Genomic DNA, 15,423 nt, shown 5'->3' with positions numbered 1-15,423 from the left:
AATATCACATACCATTTCAACTCAAGATGTCTCTATTCGTTTCATCCTTCCAAGGTTATACGCGCACCGTTAATTATCATGATTTCTTCTGGAAGTTTAAGATTCAGATTATAATGGTCTCGGCACGTCCTCAAACTTTCTTCTGAAATTAAATTTCACCTCTTAAAAGCTCGTATGTATTTCGTAAAAATCACTTAATCATGCCGATGTCTGTAACTGCACGATAATTCAGTCAGTCTCAGCTAAAAATGCAACTCGTGCATACTTCCTAGTATGATGCAGTCAGATACCCATAACTAACGCACATCTTTATCAAATAATACTGACGAGCATTCTAATTATTAAAAACATAAAGTCTTATATACATTTTACTATCACTAGTCTCACACTGTTATTACTACGCTAGAACAAAGCCACACGTTCTAAGAACACTCAATCGGAAATCCAATACCTATTTTCGAACATAATTTATTCGACAGATATCAGAAAACATTGATCATTATAAGTGTCTGATGCTATAAAACAATTAAATAATAATTTTGTAACATTATTAAACTATGTCTCTGACAGGAGTGACGGGTCACAGAATTTTCATTCGTTGCCACGTGATGCACGTAAACAACTAGACACTTGTTGCAATAGCAAAAATACCGATGTACGAAAAATGTATAAATATACAATTTTTAAAGGCGGTAAAGAAAGTATTACCCATGAATCTCAACAATATCCTTTGAAGAAGCTGATGAAAGATTAGTCTAAGACTGAGATCCAAAAGGTTCATCTCGTCACTAATAAGCCGTCATCCATTAACTAAAGGAAAATACGATGCAGTTAAGGGCAACTTCATTGAAGATCTGTCAGATTTAAGCATATGAACACCATAACATGATGTCACGACAGTAATAGACGATCTTAATGCAAAAGTAGGAGAAGATGGTTCAAATGGCTCTGAGCACTATGGGACTCAACATCTTAGGTCATAAGTCCCCTAGAACTTAGAACTACTTAAACCTAACTAACCTAAGGACATCACACACACCCATGCCCGAGGCAGGATTCGAACTTGCGACCGTAGCAGTCCCGCGGTTCCGGACTGCAGCGCCAGAACCGCTAGACCACCGCGGCCGGCAGTAGGAGAAGACTTTGTTTTCAAACTTACTGTTGGAAACGAAAATCTGCGTAAGAAAAATGGTTCAAATGGCTCTGAGCACTATGGGACTTAACGTCTGTGGTCATCAGTCCCCTAGAACTTAGAACTACTTAAACCTAACTAACCTAAGGACATCACACACATCCATGCCCGAGGCAGGATTCTAACCTGCGACCGTAGTAGTCCCGCGGTTCCGGACTGCAGCGCCTAGAACCGCACGGCCACCGCGGCCGGCTCTGCGTAAGAAGAGTAATGGCAGTGCTACTCGGCTGATAAATTTTACTACACCAGTGGGAATGATTATTAGCAGCTCTACCTTCCCTTATAAACGTATTCATACCGAAATCTGGAATTCAAATGGTAAATAAACAATAAACCAAGTTGACCATGCTCTCATAGATCTCTCAGACATAGAATGGCAATTACTGATATACGATTCTGTCGAGGCGCGGACAGAGAGTCAGACCACAATCTAGTAACACCTCGTACAATGAGAATCAGGTTGAAGGCAGCACCAAAAGCCAAAATCAGACTTGATAATGTGCGCAGATTTTATCTAGAAAATGTAACAGGGACGGAAGAATTACTCAATTACAAAGATGAAGTTCCAAATAGATTTGAAGTCTTATGTACAATGGGAGAAAACCATGAAATGATCATTAATGAGTACTGGAATAGATTAAAAGAAGCCATCTCCACAGCTGCAAGAAATAACCCACAAAGAATAAAAAAGGCAGGAAGAGGTAGTTTCATGATTAATGTGAGGAAGGTTAAGACAAGTTTATGAAATTACATAGTGAATGACGACAAGCTAATAATAGTCCTGAAACAGTACTTACTTGTCATCAGACACAAAAGCTGGCTAATAAGATAAGTAGGATGAGAAAGAAACATTATCTAAAACAATTGATTGACACTTTATGAACATCATCAAAACAGTAACCATCTTAAAATATATGATGCACTCAACAACCTACATATAAAGAGATGCAGGGAAGTATTAATGAATAATAATTAATTGAAACTCTCAACTGCCGACATCCTCGATGGGGACAGCTGAAAATGTGTGCCCCGACCGGAACTCGAATCCGGGATCTCCTGTTTACATGGCAGACGCTCTATACATCTGAGCCACTGAGGACACAGATAAATAACGCTACTGCAGGGGCTTATCCCTAGTACGCTTCCCGTGAGACCCACATTCCCAACTGCTCACAATCTATGTACGTAATGTTTCTAATAGATATTTGTCCATCCACTCATTACTCGCGCCCACTAAGGTGACGATTCCTGTAAGAGTTCGGGCAACCTGTGCGCATTTGCACGGTCCCTGCAGTCGCGCTGTTCATCTGGGCGGGTCAGATGGATGGAGCGTCTGCCATATGAGCAAGATGTTGTGTACATAGTTCCGCGTAGTCAGCGCGTACACAACTTCCCCACTAGAGCGCGCCCCGCTAAGCACAACAGCGCAGGCGCACGGCTCGTCCGTCTCCGCACTACGAGGTGGCGCTGCCTTAGAGACGGACAAAATTCTGCTTCCGCCGATCCGCGTATTAATATGTAAAACAGCCAATGAGATTGCTGCTAACGTAGAACCTTTTCTCCTCGCGGATCACACTCGCGCAGTGATACCTGAATGTGTGAGGTATTATAACGAGTGTACAGACCTCCGATTAGTCAGGCTGCATTAGTCTGCATTTGTCTGCACCAGTTTGTACCAGTCTACATTAGTCTGTACCAGTCTATAGTCACGTTTCAGTCTGCGCCTAAGAAGATTATCATATTCCTCTATATAGCCATGAAGATACTTGTATAGACACTTTGTCAAGTATCAGAGATATGTGAGAGTAAGATTAACGTACCAAGACCAAAGGAAATTCAGATTGTCAATTGTAAACAGCATCCAGAATCAAGTTACGTAATTCTATGCTTTTTATTATTTTAATAAATGTGTGTGAAAATTAATCAAGTTCTGTTTAAAGCTGGTCACCGTCAATCTGCTACTCTATGCGTGCAAGTGGCATTTCTATCGCTGACCTAACGGCAGAAGATAAACACGCCACAATAAGACCACGAGACATATTGCTGACACTCGCCTACTTCGTTAGAGCGACAAGTCAAATAATCTGATGGTGTGTGTACCGAAGGTCTTACAGTACGCACACCACACAATAGATCCCGGGTTCGAGTCCCAGTGGGGGCACACATTTTCAGCCATCCCCATCGAGGTATGTTAACAACACCTGTCGGCAGCTGAGAGTTTCAATTAATTATCATGTATTCTAGAGAAGATGCACCGTCATCAATGGTATCTGTTTCTTTGAGAACAGTTACTGTCTTCATATAAAGTACTAAAGACTTAAAAATGGCAAGGCAACTGAAAGTGAAGGAATTTCAGCTGGAATAGAAACATATGGGGCAGCAGCACTGTGTCGCATGATATAGGTAATCTGGAAAACTGAGTCTGTAACAAGAGAGCAGAATGAATCATCAGTAGTCCGATACATACAAAAGGAGACAGAGTGGACTTGTGAAGCTGTAGGGGAATATCACTAGTTAACACTGTCTTATAGATTTTATCTTGTTTATTGATAAACTACTTGAAACCATACCAAATAATATAATTGGGGAGTATCAAAATGGCTCTTGCAGAAGTGGAGCCATTACCCAGAAAATATTTGGTATAAAGACTGTAAATGAAAATACACGGCGTATCAAAAAGAATTATCTGATTTGGCACGTATATATTTCTGAAACTAATACACTTATGCACTGAATTTTGTTTTTTAATGAACGGGAAACTCAAAAAGTTTTTTCATACATTTTCCTGGGTGTTCAGTATGCCCCCCTTCAGGTGAACGGCATATGTCATTGCGGTATTCGAATGGTTCCCACACTGCAGCGAGCATGTCTTGAGTTGCAGCTTCCATACCTGCTGTTATATTATATCTCAGTTCATTCAGTGTTGTCGGTATCGGAGACACATAAACAACGTCTTTTATAAATCCCCACAAGAAGTAATCATATACAGTCATGTCTGGTGACCTTAGAGGCCAGTAATGTAAGGCTAAATCATGTGGCCCAGTGCGACCGACCTCTCGTTCCTTCATTTAAAAATTCCCGCACTTCCAGATGCCAGTGCGGCGGTGCCCATCTTGTTGTTAAATGAAGTCGTTCGAATCACTCTCCAACTGTGGGAAAAGAAAGTTCTGAATCATATCGAGGCATGTGCACCTGTAACAGTGTTCTCGGCAGTGAAAAATGGGCCACACACTTTTTCCCGTGAAACTTCGTAAAACAGATTACATTTTAGAGAGTCCCTCTCATGTTGTGCATCTTCATGTGGTCGTTCGGTACCTCATATTTTCACATTATGACGATTCACCTTTCCATTAAAATGGAATGTTGCCTCGTCACTAAACACTGAGCGTGGAAGAAAACTGTCATCCTACATCATGCCGAGAACGAAATTAGAGAACTCCACACGTTGTTGTTTGTCACCTTCACGAGATGCTTGCAGTAGCTGAATATTGTATGGTTTCAAGTGTAAACATCGACGCAACACACGTCAGACGGATATCGGGGGAATGTTGAGCTCTGGAGCTGCACGGCGAACGGATTTCTATGGACTATGGCGGATGCGTTCGACGTCTGATTCAGATACTCGGGGATAGCCCGGTGATATGCCTTTACACAGACAACCTGTTTGTTGGAATTGTTCATGCCATCGTCTAATGCTCTGTGCTGTAGGAGCATCCACACCATACCTAGTACGAAAGTCACGCTGAACCGTTATTACCGACCCCCACTGCGCAAAACGTAGAACACAAAACGATTTCTGTTGTCCCGACACCATCTTAACTAGAACTGAACTGGGCGCACACTGCTGCTACCTTGTGCGAACCATGTAAAGCTCGAGGGTTTGCTCTTTCCAACAGTACGTTGTTCATTCACATATCTCAAATAACATAATAGCTATGATTTTTTTTAAATCAGATGATTTTTTTATTTCCACTAGGAATGTAAACCTAAAGTGCATTACCTGTTCTAAATCGCTCCAGGCAAATGCCGGGATGGTTCCTTTGAAAGGCCATGGCCAACTTCCTTCCCCATCCTTCCCTAATCCGATGAGACCGATGACCTCGCTGTTTGGTCTCTTCCCCCAAACAACGCAACTCAACCATTAGCTGTTCACCGATTTAATCAAGTCTTATGACTACATTAACAGGCGATGCCTGTGGAACGTAATGACGGAATTGGGATTTCCATTGAAACTTACAAATGTTTTTAAAGTATGCATGGATGATATATAAGCAGAGCTTCACTAAATGGAATGAAATCTGACCATTTTCAAAATAAAACTGGACGAAGACAGCGAGATGCTCCTTTCCCTCTTCTCTTTACTGTATACTAGGCGAGATGTGTCACGAAAAGTAACTACTACCTGCTGGGATCTTCCAACGAAATAAAGCTAATGTGTTCATCATAAGCAGTTGACACAATGGCAACTGTAAAAATTGGAATGGAGATTAGACAGTTACCTGATGAGCCCGTAGAAGAAGCATTAAAACTTGAGCTACAAGTAAATAATCAGAATACATAATATATGAGACTCCAAAGATGTAAAAATGACCAAGGGCACCAGCCGCATCTAGCTAATGCCAAAGATAAATTTGAATTCGATGAACAGTTCATATTTCCTGGCGCAGTGATAGACGAGACACGCGGAAGTGAAAATGAGACTGCAAAACCCCAATAGAGCGTACTACTCTACACAACAACTTCTAGGGTCAAAAATACTGAAATGGAAAACTAAAGTTAAACTGTATCACACAATCATCAGACCAATCATAATGCGTTGGGCAGAAATGTGAAATTTAACTGAATAAAAATCTTTGTTCCATTCTATGGTAATAAATCGCAAAACTGGAAGACATGAGGCGACACACAAATAAACATGCTATCAAGCAACATTTATGCGTATACTAAATTCCAAGATACCATTTGTCAGGTCTGATAAGAATGTAGGAGGATCAAGTGTTTCCCAGAACGTATATGGAGAAGGGACTTGTTGAAAAACCAAGGGTAAAAAACTTAAAACAACATACAATAGGATGGGCGTCAATAATTATCAGGGTGTAGCACAAGATAGAACTATTTGGATGTAACATGTGGTACCGGCAAGGGAGTTTCATGTACCTTACAAGCAAAGAAGAGAGAGAGATAGCAACTTCTGCACATGATTGGTCTGGCTTACAAGGCTTTGTCCAACTGTAAGCGTTCCACTCTTTCTGTAAGAAACGGAATTACCACGTCACGACAGAGGACGTGCCCCACATTTCGTCGTGACTTTAATGAGTAATTCCTGCTCTGGATAACTTTCTCATCTGTATTTTAAAGACCCTGAGTTCCTTAATCATAACATTTTGTTAATACTTCACTTACACTACTTGTGAGTTTCACTTCAATGAGATATACTTTATTTACATCGGTGAATTTCTTACGTCCTAAAGCGATTTTCAGTTGTTGCGGAAAAGTCTCCGAATATAGCTGTTTTGCTTCTTATGTTTCTCTGACGTCTAACGTCTTAAATGCACTTTCTTGGAAATTAATTCATATTGTCTAACTAATAATAACATGTTAGGTATTTATGGCGTTTCAGTTATATTTATGTACGTTATGTTAAATTCGTGTTCTATGCCTCAGCCTGTAAAATACTCATACGTAGGCCTATACTCATTCCATTAATCAAATTTCCATAACGTTCTTCGTTGTCGATGAGAACTGGATCTTTGTTAGCCACCATCTGGATATTGTTCGTTATATTTTTTCAGCCAACAAACGTTCACCTACACTGGACATCGTTTGTCTATCCAACTTCTGAACGTCTACCACATAAGATTGTGAAATGCTGAGGACAACTAGCTATTGTCGATAGCTATGACAGCAACGTTGGGAAGACAGTCACTGAAATCAATAACAAAGATACAAAATTGAAAACAAGGTAAAGATCCTGGGAACCGCAAGAGAATCAGCTGACTTGACATTAAGACAATTAAAGGAAATAGTAGAAACTTATTACAGGTGCACATCGATCCAGCAACAGTTGGAAGGAAACTATGAGCTTCGACTGAGTACATATGAAAGTGACTGTAAATTTTAAAGAGAAATTTTGGCAGATCATTGTATTTGTCTATGAAATATTACCTGTAATATCAATGTACACAATTTTCTATGTTGTGGCTGCATCTTAGCATACCTGACATACTGTAGGGTGTGACTGTAAGCCATGAGAAATGGTATGTACTTGTAATTATCTTGGCCTTTTACACGATCGCAACGATGTTGTGTACTCTAGTGATCTTGGATAGGTGTCATTCAATTTAAGTAGCGACTGAAACAACAATATAATATGCTTTATGTAACAGTAACGTAATCGCAATCACAAGTCTACAAACTTAATCTTTAAATCAGAGGCCATGTACAAACGTAACTATTATTTATTTTTAAGGTAGAATGCTCCTATGAAATGATAATCTTAAAATCCACATTTTATTAATTTCTGCCACCATATTTTCTTATAAGCCTACCAAAACATTTAGGTAAACAGAGAAGCGCAATACCCATCATCAAAGCTCCTTTCTCTACGTCTACGGCATCAGTGTGCTGTCCGTCAGTGCCATGTGATCTTTAATGTTCTCGTTATAATTACAGTACCCTTATGTAAGGCCTCTATATTACCCGTTCGATGACCTTAAACTCTTATGCCTCACGGATTCTGTGACAGTATCGTATTTTATACTGTTTTTTTTTCAATATAACATGCCCTTAAAGAAATCATCACACTATACAAATAATAAAAGCGTAAAATTACATTTTTCGGATAGTACGGGACACATCACATAAAAACTCTTCGGAAGAGAACTATCTCGAAAATCAGCTGCTGAAGGGCATTGCAGTATGTATGTTTTGTGTCGTATGTGTTGTGCCACACGAAAATACAGTCACTGGTGCAACGGTGCCTTTTTTTGTATTCTGTAGAAGGAGGTTGGGGGGAACTGTAACATATAAAATATTAGTTCACTTTACTACAAAATAGACATGTAGACTTACTTATCACTGTACAATCCATTTCCACAAGGATGTTCTGAGTATATACAACTGTCTTTGAATATGGAAGTAATACTTGACAGAAACAAATTTACAACATTCTTTCTTGAAGAATAACTGACATATTATTCACATAAAACTCTGCATACGACATTTAATACACTGGTAGCCTATCTATGACGCTGCTGTCGTCTTGTTCGTTGACTGCGAACTTGGCCAAGAATCCCTCTATTCAGCCGAAAGTCGACGGGCCGTTGCGGCGGCGTGAAGTAGCTCCCGGAGGCGTGGCTGAGCCAGCGTTTCTCATTCGTCAGAGTGGCATTCAGTGACTATAGTCTTTTGTGGCTTCGCTGCGAGTTCCTAACGTTGCTTTCGCGCCCGACGCTTTGGACCACACCACATTACGTTCCGTAGTTAGTATAGTACTCACTTTAACTTAATTTTTGCTCTCGTTTGACAAAAAAAACTCGATATTAAATGCACATTTGGCAACAAAGAATAGAGCCAAAATATTTGTATTTGTAGCTTCTTTGCAACAAGTAAATTTAAAGCAACAGAACGATGCTATATGGACTGCAATCGTTTCGCTCGAAAAGAAATTTTAATATCTCACCTAAATAAAAAATTTACCATTACGTAGAACATTTTTGACGGATATAAGTAGGAAAACCGACCATTCTACAATGAACCTCCCTTTATTGTCGGAACCGCGGGACTGCTACGGTCGCAGGTTCGCATCCTGCCTCGGGCATGGGTGTGTGTGATGTCCTTAGGTTAGTTGGGTTTAAGTAGTTCTAAGTTCTAGGGGACTTATGACCTAAGATGTTGAGTCCCATAGTGCTCAGAGCCATTTGAACCATCCCTTTATTGTTTTCCTGAGATACCATTGACCAACTCCCACGTCCTGAATCACAAATTACCTACAAAAAACATCCCCGCAGCACCCATAACGAGCTCCTCATATCAAAAAATCTTCATTGTTCGGTTACTATCCAGACAAGTGTCACCCCAGAGAGACCTAATAAGTCTTTTGTCAGCATTAAATAGCTCAGTCTCATTGTTAATAATTCTCTCCTGTAACAAGATATTTTAAAAGTTGTAATCACTTATCTCGTAATTATATTTTTTGTCGTCTTCATTCTGAGGCCTCACTTGATGCAACTCTCCACGTTAGTATTCCCACACAAGCCTCTTCATCTCTACAAAACTTTTGCATCCAACATTCATTTGTACGTGCCTACTGTATTCATGCGTTGTTCTCCCTGTATATTTTACACCTCCCTCACTTTCCACTGCTACCAAATTAACGATTCCTTAATGCCCCAGGATGTGTCCTGTGAGCCGATAATATCTTTTAGCGACATTCTGCCATGAATTACTTCCGTCCCTGTTCCATTAGTTATGTTGAGACGGACTGATTGTTCTGCTGCATTACTTCATCTCAAGGTGCCGTATGTTCTTTATCATTAATGACACATCAGTCACCGTCACAGTTTTTTGTTCGCGTACAGCTAGTCTCTGCCGAAGGGATGGAGACGACTGTGTTTATTTATTTATTTCATATTTCACATTCTTTCTCCACGCCTATTATATTGCTATCAGTTACGAAATTAGTGAATGCTTTCAATATGGTTTCGTGAATTACGCAGCTGTAAAGCAAAGATACGTGTGTTAACTTAAACTTTAGTGCCAATTAACACTAGGGGTGAACACTCAAAGATTGGCCTGTGATAGTCGAATCTTCGCTGTTAGTAGGCCACTACCCCTAGCACATAGGAACGAGCAGAGTGAACCTCAACTGACTCTCCGCAATTTATGTGCATTCAGTTTCCGGGTGGCTTAGAGGATGATCGGGGTCTGTTCGGATCTCCATCAGGCTGTTTGAAAAACCTCAGAATATGAAATATATCACAGTTAAAATAAGCAACGTGTTCTTTCTTCTACACCACCTTAGTCAGAATTACGATCCGACCACCTTCTGTAATTATTTTCCCATTACATCCAGTGGTTAGGATTTAGATTTCTAACGAGCTCATTTCAAATCCAGTAGTATGTAGTTAACCTTGTAGTGCCTGCAATACCTCTAAGGTTTGTTGCAGTCATCTTTTTTCCACCAAGTGCGTTTCTTTAGTTTCGTTAACATTTTTGCAGAATATTGATCGTTTTTCCTGTAACACGACGTCCTGTGGTTGAAAGAAAAGCATTATTCAACATGGTGGCGTTGCTGTCAGGGTTCCTCCGAGTCATAATCCGTAGGTAGCGATCATTCACTGCAGTAGTAGCCCTTGGGAGGCCTGAGCGAGACATGTCATCGACAATTCCTGTCTCGCTGTATCTCCATGTCTAAACAACATCACTTTGAAACTTCATATCAGCACACACTCCGCTGCAGAGTGAAAATCTCATTCTGGAAACATCACTTTGGTTCACTGCGAGATGCCTGGACACGTTGACTTGTTGACAGCCCTTCCTAGCACAAAGTAACAATGCGGACGGGATTGAACCGCGGTATTGACCGTCTAGGCAGGGTTGAACCACAGACAACACTAGCCGTGTACTTCTTTCCTGGCAGAATGTCTGGAACTGATCGGTTGTCGAACCCCCTCCGTCTAATAGGTGCTGCACATGCATGGTTGTTTACATCTTTGGGCAGGTTTAATGACCTCTCTGAACATACAAACGGACTGTGTCAGTGATACAATATCCACATTCAACGCCTATCTTCAGGGGTTCTGGGAACCGGGTTCTTGCAAAACATTTTTTGATTTGTGTATATGTTATAAAGAAACTGAATCCTAGATTCGATTATTGAAACAGGGACAGACAATGCCCCAGTGCCTGAAAAGAGTAACATTAGAGCTCGGCAGACGCAGTTTGGACCTTCTGCAACGTGACTTAACATACCTTTAAGAAACTGACCCCATTACACAACAGTGGCTCCTCATACGCATCCTCCTTAGGGAGAACAAAGTTAAAGATCCATACACAATAAGCTCGATTCATGAAACGACAATTTAAAAAAAATGAATACAGAAATATTACCAACCTCTTTGGTGAATGAAACAACGATTCAATAAGTCCTGATCGCAGGTTAAACGTGGGGCAACAACCTAATCAAAATGCTTTACATTGATCTCAGTGTAGTCGTCACTCTAATCTTATTAAAACCTATTCAATTATACTGCCTCTACATAACACACCAAACCGTGAGGGAAGCAATAACGCCTCACCTCATATCGCTGAGCGAATGAGAGAGAGGATCGACATGTGCTGGTCGTAATAAAGTGAAAAAAAAAGAAAAAGAAGACAGGGCTCGCCATCTCAAGGTATACTAGTGTAGCCACTCTCAATAGAAATTTCAATGTTAGGCACTCGTTCTCTTGAACTAAATGGTAGCAAAAGTACCAGACGACAGGGTCTCAAACACAAACAATTGTAAAAAGCCCCGTCCGGCGTAGCGCTGCCTCCTGCACAAACTCATAATAATAGGCACTTCATACGCAAAACTGATAAGCGTCGACTAACAATAACATGCACTGCATTATATAGTCCACGTCTCATCATAACAGACTGTCTGACTGCTTACAACGGCTTCTTCTTCCATTTAAATTCTACCTGCTCGTGGGTCGCGACTACGCGCTAACCATTCACTCGCCGATCTACCGACTCTACAGAAATATAAAACTCAAGTACCCCTCTTGTAACAGAGATAAATATCGAAATCGATCAACGTGATGTCGGAAAATATAGCAAATACGTCTCTCGTAATCGATGCAAATGAAGGGTGCCAGAATTAACAGGCTCATTTTATATCACCTAATGCTGTCATTAAGACTCTGAATAACTTCTCGTTCTTTCAATTTATTCAGGACCCGTTATCTTGCTTTCCCACTTTTTTGCGATTTTGTCAGTTGAATATGCAGTTCACCATCACCAAAGTATGATCAGAGTTCCGGTTTTTCAGATTAGTATTCTGTTTATAGATCTCTTTCTGGTACTTTCAGATGCCTCCATGTCTCTTCCACGCGTACAGCCTCCTCCACGTATCATAAACAAAGCGTTTCCAATGATCTAATTGGGCTCTGCCAGAAATTCTACTAATCGGCTACCCCCTTCATTCCTTTCCTCTAGCTCGTGTTCTGGTACAATTTTTCCTTCTCTTCCGTTTCCTAATACTGATCTACACTCTCCCATCTCAATTACCTGTTCACACCCTAAACGATCTGAATAATATATTATATTTTATCGTACACTATTTCAATACATTCATCTGCGGAGGTGGTAGGCATATAAACTCGTTTTGCTGGTGTGAGGTTTGAATTTGTTTCTATAGTGGGTGCTATAATGGGTTCCCAGTGGTATTCACAGTCGCTCACTGGCGTTGGTATGTTCTTAATCAGTGTTAGGCCTACTCCTGTATCACTTTAACTAGTTTTTGTGTTGGTTACCTGGAACTCACCCTATAAGAAGCCCTGTTCTTTCTAGCTTCGCTCTCTATTTTTTCCCATTGCTAACTTCAACCCATCCCTTTTTCGATTTAAATTCTGTAACCTACCTACCCTATGTAACCCTACCCTATGCTCCGACTCGTGAAGCTACAAATCTGAGTTTCTGAAATATTTTGAGTAGTTTCTTGTCAGAGATTGCAGTTGTGGACTAGTGTGCCTATGTAATATTTTGTGCAAGAGGATGTCTTCACAATTTAACCACGTCATCGTGAAATGAAAAATATGTATTATTCCCATGATTTCTGCCGTTCAGTGCACCAGCACAGGAAGACCTTGTTGGCTAAAGCTCAAAGGTTACATTACGTAATTATCTCTACTGTTGGCTCTATTTATGTGGACGTTAAAAAACTGATAAACTGAAGAGCATAGAAGTAGCTACCTCCTGTCGGCCATAATAATAAGGGAATTAAATTACCAAATGCAACAGGTTAGTAAATATAAATGTTTATTTCACACAAGCTTAATTACTGTAAGTGCAACGACATGGGTCCACAACACGGTGCGGATATTCAGAGTTCAAGTTCGAAAAGTCTACAGTGGAAACAGATCAAAGTCCATGGATGTAAGCACACACTGTGCAAGTCTTTAATACTACGATGTTATTCGGAGTTAAAGTCCATAAAAAATCGGTAAACCTGCAGCACAAAAATTTGAAACACTGTTAGTGGCAAAGGACAAGCCGCAAATGTGCATAAATCTTACCTCGGCAAATTAGTTCAACCAAATGACCTTTGTTAATATCGCCATTGCCCTGAAATAGCTGTTCATCCGTGTTTAAAAACTCGCAAAATGTATTTGTTGTACATATTACTGCTAAAACTGAATATCTAACCAAGGGTATTAAATTATTCGCGGAAATGGGCTGATCCATCCGACATGTTACAATAACCTTATTTCATTGGGTTTTATACAAATCACTCATGGCATGTCTGGCTGGTATGTAGCATCAATGAAATCGAAACTCGTCTGTTTAGTCACCCCAACTAGATCATTTTTGTCACTGAGGAAACAGTTCTTCGCCGGCCGGAGTGGCCAAGCGGTTAAAGGCGCTACAGTCTGGAACCGCGCGACCGCTACGGTCGCAGGTTCGAATCCTGCCTCGGGCATGGATGTGTGTGATGTCCTTAGGTTAGTTAGGTTTAAGTAGTTCTAAGTTCTAGGGGACTGATGACCTTAGCAGTTAAGTCCCATAGTGCTCAGAGCCATTTTGAAACAGTTCTTCTTTCAGTGTTAAATTCCTGACCCTGCTTTCTATGAGGTAAATTGTACCATGACCTACAAACTGTACTAATCCTTATACACCAAACTAGGTGTGTTACTGCACGAAGCATAAATAGCAACATTTTCGTAAAGAAGTAAAGGATAGTCGACAGACTAATTAGTTAGTCGTCTCCGAAATGTAATTCCTCTTGGCGTATGTTGTGTACTTTTTGTTACAGCAAATCACATGTAACCGATTAAAATCAGAATTTGAAGCGTTCGAAGAACCAAAAAGTGGCTTCTTTTTAACTTTCTAAGTATATATTTAGCTTGAAAATTCATTATTCACTAAATTTCTAAACTGCGAAGCGTACGATATCCCTTAATTGCACTATTGTGCACCTATTTAATGGATTTTCGTTGCACAATACCATTTTTTCACTGTACCTTCCGTTGTTTCTCTGACTGTGATCATTACATAGCAGCACGTTAAATGTCAGCACTTCTAAAGTCTCCCTACCAACAATGTGGTCTGGTCGCTGGCAAGAGCGAATGAAGATAACACAATGAGTCTCTCGTCAATCAGCATGTCTAATCAACCCACAACCGTCTAGATTGAACCCACAACCTGTGATATATATACTCGTTACATTAAAAAGCAAAATTTGAGTGAGAATTCTGACACGGCAAATTGGATGTTTAATGTCCACATTAGGTAGGGACAGTACAAAATTTTTATTTCAGCAACAACAGACCGCGACTTCGAGATTTAGAAGGAGACTAGACACTGAATGTGCCGACAAATACTACAAAAGGTTGTCCAACCAAAACTAACAATCGACATGGCATATAGACAAAGCTCAGAGTGTTTAGATTTTTCCAACTAGCATTATGTACAAGCCTTTTACTCAAAACCCTAAATATCCCATTGCAAACAATCAGCCTGAAAGCCCTGATTATTCTGCTTATAGAAAATGACATAAAATTCTATTTTCAGGATAAATTTCAGTCATCAGTTGCAAATACATTTTATTGTGCACTACCGGTTTCGAGAAATTAATTTTTCATCTTCAGAAGCTTAGTATAGCAGACAATCAGTATCTTCTTCACGGAAGGATAATGCCATGGTACGTTCAGAAAGTTATATATTTATGTGATTATTTTAAACACTGTCAATTTACAATAAATCAATCTTTGTGCATGTATAGTACCAAAATGGACTGATCAATACAGAACTTTACATGTACTATATATCTATCCTTCGTTAGCCGCCATAGGTCGTGTGGTGGGGGTGTACTGTGTGTACTAAAATCAATTCCCCACTTTCCAGTTTCGGTCACCAGTGGTGTGCGGGAAGAAAAACTGTTGGTACGTCACCGTGTGAGCTCGAATCTCTACAATCATGCGTTCATGAACTTTCCTGCAAATGTAGGTAGTAGCAAGAATTATGCTGGT

This window comes from Schistocerca nitens, chromosome 3 (genome assembly GCF_023898315.1).
Source record: "Schistocerca nitens isolate TAMUIC-IGC-003100 chromosome 3, iqSchNite1.1, whole genome shotgun sequence".
Taxonomy (NCBI): domain Eukaryota; kingdom Metazoa; phylum Arthropoda; class Insecta; order Orthoptera; family Acrididae; genus Schistocerca; species Schistocerca nitens.
The sequence above is the reverse complement of the archived record's forward strand: the minus strand, read 5'-3'. Positions refer to the sequence as shown.